Raw genomic sequence first — 4,030 nt, forward strand, 5'->3', positions numbered from 1 at the left:
GCATCCAAATCACCCACAAAACATTATGCATGAACATAGAAGAAACAATGATCAAGATAGAAGAAGCAGTGATCTAGATTTTTCGATCTTGGGGTGATGAACTCTTGATCTCTATTACCAGATCCCATACAAAACTTCATCCAACCCTGAAACTAAGTCTTTAGGTCTCAATTGGGAAGAGATCCCATACAAAACTTCATCCAACCCTAAAACTACGTCTTTAGGTCTCAATGGGGAAGATATCCCATACAAAACTTCATCCAACCCTGAAACTAAGTCTTTAGGTCTCAATAGGGAAGATTTTAATCTTGGGGTAGCAGACCCTCGATCTCCATGACCAGATAAAGCTGAACTCTTGGTGTTAACACCTTTACTTGACAAATCCCTTGAGTCGAGTTTAGAAAGAGGCAACTTTCCATGTTCTATTGGTGCATCTTTTTCAGAAACACTACAATATGAATCTTTCCCAAACCCTGAAACTAAGTTTTTAGGTATCAATGGAGAAGCTTTCATGGATGTTTTATTAGGCTTTGAAGGAGAGGAGTTGCAGATAAACAAATCAACAAATCAACGGTCTCCTGGTGATCCATACCTTTGAAAGAGAGGAGTTGTAGAGCGTCTTTAGATGAACCAGAAGAAAGTGAAGGAGAAGCCACAGATGCCTTTGGTATTGTAATGGCGGATAAGATGGCGACGATGAAGTAGAGCTCCATCATGAAGCTTTGCAATGGCAGATAAGATGGAGACGATGAAGTAGAGATCCATCATGAAGCTTGACAGCACGAGGTGGCCCATTTCCTCTATAATCTCCCTGGTTCCTCCATTGTTGAGATGGAAAGAAATGGGTTGCAGAAAGAGAGAGGAAGAACAGCGTAGAGAGAGAAACATGTGAGGAGAGAGATTGAAACAAATGAGGAGAGAGAGTTAGAAAAAAGACGTCTTTTTTAATTTGTTTGGGTTAAAAGTTGGAATAAAAATAGATAAAGTTATTTGGTTAGAAGATAAATTTTGAAATTTTGGGTTTAGGAAGAAATGAAAATTGAAAATGGGGTTTATGGAGATATTTTCCCTTATATATAATTCACTATAACAAGTGAGATTTTCAAAAAATTCAAAGTATATCTAGATTCCATTATGGAGTTAGAATTTAAATCCAAAAATCTATTAGTTTTACTCTTTTGTGAATATCACATAAACACATATTTAGCGATTCTAAGACCTAATTTATATTTTTTAAGATCTAGAAGTCTAACACATGCAAGGCAACCTCATATTTTAAGAATATTCAAAGAAGGTATTTTATTAATCCAAAGCACATAAGGGATCTTATCACTCTACTAAAGTTTAATTTTTCCTTTCTGCTAGTCCATTTTGTTGACGAGTATAAGGAGCAGTCACTTAATGAACAATTCCATTATTTTCACAAAATTTATTAAAGTCATTTGTTAAATACTCCCCATCCCTATCACTTTTTATAATTTTAATTTTCTTACTAAGTTGATTTTTAACTTCTATTTTGAAAATTTTAAATTTTTCAAAAGCCTCATCTTTATGTCTAATCAAATAAACCTAAGCATATCTCAAAAATCATCAATAAAGATAATGAAATATATTTTACCACTTCTAGTTAGAACATTATTTAAATCACATATATCTCTATGTATAAGTCTTAACGATTTACTATTTTTTCCGATTGTAGGAAATGACTTTTTTAATTATTTTAGCTTGTGCACATCTTTGCATTTTTTATTAGAAAAGTCACCACAATTAGAAATAAATCCTAACTTATTAATCAAAGATTTAATAGAAGCATAATTAACATGCCTTAATCAACCATGCCACACAATACAATAAGTCACAATATAAGCATAAGACTTATTTATTCCATTAACTAAATTAAACTAGAACATCCCATCACAAGAGTATCCCTTGCCAACAAATACACTATTTTTTGTCAAAATGAGTTTATTAGACCCAATGATTATTTTAATACCCTTCTTGTTCCATATACATTCTGAAACAAGGTTTCTTCTCATATATAGTACATAGTTCACATTTTTCAAGGTACGAACCTTGCCCAAACTAAATTTTAGTTTTACCGTACTTTTTCCAAGCATTTTTGGCATAGCTTGGGTTCCAAGTTGAACCGAATTACCATCACCCACTGGTTCAAAGGTCTTAAACATATCTCGATTGTTTGACACATGAATGGTACCGTCGATATCGACCCACCATCCATCATTTTTATCGATCATGTTTATTTTCATGACCATCGCTAAAAAACTTTCATTAGTGGTCATGTTCACTTAGTCTCTAAGCCTTTTGAGCCCTTTTCGGTGTCGACACTCTCTTGAATAATTTCCTGGTTTTTCACATACACAACAAGAGGCTTTTATTTATTTTTATTAGCAAAAGACTTTTGGTCCTTAGAATAATCATTATAAGAAAGAAATGCTTCTTGTTATATTGAGCACTTGATTTTGTTCAATAAGGTTTGCCTTAGTATGAAAGTTCATTGTTTTATTTTTCTTTTCTCAAAGTCTATTCTCTTATTCAATTTGAAGAGATATTTGAAGTTGAACCAAATCAAGGTCCACTTTCTTATGTTTCATTTTCTTTTGATACTTTTTCCATGATGGAGGTAGCTTGTGAATAATAGAGCCTACAATGAAAACTCATTTAATGAAATTCTACAATTTTTAAGTTCATTGGCTACAAGCTGCACCTCATATACTTGAGAAGGAATTGACTTGTTTTTAATGAATTTAAAGTTTAGAAAATTAGAAATGAAAACATGTTATCAGGTTTTTTGGTGAGGCATTTGGCTTCAAAAAGCTTATATAGTTCTCTCGCCATGGCCACCGATGCATACATGTCATATAGGGGATCCGCTAAAGCATTTAGGATATGACATTTGCAAATATAGTCATCCTCCATCCATCTTTTGTGTGCTTGAGTTTGGTCATCAGTCAAATCATCAAATGGTGACTGTGGTACATGCATAGATTTGTTGACTATGTAAGCCATCTTGAGTGTAGTAAACAAGAAGATTTTTTGTTGCCATCTCTTGATATTCAGCCTGTTGAAGCATTCGAGTCTAGTAAAATCATGGTTTGTGACTTTCAATGAAGTCATAGCAGTCTCTTTGTTTTCACTCATATCGTCTTGAATTGCTGGAAAATGGTTGGGTGAAAAACGGGCAACAGATAGTACAAAATCAAAAATTTTGAGGTTTGATCTTTTCTTGATTTCGAGCAGATAGGAGCGTTATCTCAAGATGATATTTGCTCCCCTTTCAATACTATATTTGGTGTGCATAAGAAGGGAAATTCATCCTCATGATTCAAGAAAATAGAGATGTATCTTTTGATGTTCCAAAGCTCTAAGCACTCTAGCTTGGAACCTATATACTAGACACTACAGTCGTGATGTTTTAGAGAGAGAAAGAGAGAAAAATGAGAAGAGAGAGATTATCCCACTGTTGTACTCCCTGGAGTTTTGCAAAGAAAGATAGTCGGAGAAAGTTGCAAAAAGCCTTGTTAAAGTATTCATCTCATATAGAAGTAAGGCCCTTATTATAAAGCTATAAGAAGGCTTCATTCATTAACGGCTAAATGACCATTGTAGTGATGGCTACATGCACCACCAACAACTACAAGTTACATGTACCCCCTTAAGGGGGTTGTTACAAGCCTCCATTCATCAACAGTTAGATGACAATTGGATTTCGCACACGAGTTGGACTCAAAAAAAGATATCGAGAGTGCGCCATTAAGCATTCTTGCACCTACGCCCTCACCCTCGTCCTCTCCCTTACACACACATATACGCATGTGTCGCACACTTCACGTGCTCCGCACATGACCTTATATTAAGAGAATAAGGCATGAGAATGCCTACTCTTAAATATATTTCAATTTACTCTCTCTCCTCTTTAATATAAAAAAGAAACCCACAATTTTCTCTCTCTACAAACTATAGCTTAAAAAAAAACCCACAAAAACCATATTATTGTTTTGAAATACATACA

The sequence above is a fragment of the Amborella trichopoda genome, chromosome 4 (genome assembly GCF_054954075.1).
Source record: "Amborella trichopoda isolate Santa Cruz 75 chromosome 4, AtrichopodaSantaCruz75HAP2 v2.0, whole genome shotgun sequence".
In the NCBI taxonomy this organism is placed as follows: domain Eukaryota; kingdom Viridiplantae; phylum Streptophyta; class Magnoliopsida; order Amborellales; family Amborellaceae; genus Amborella; species Amborella trichopoda.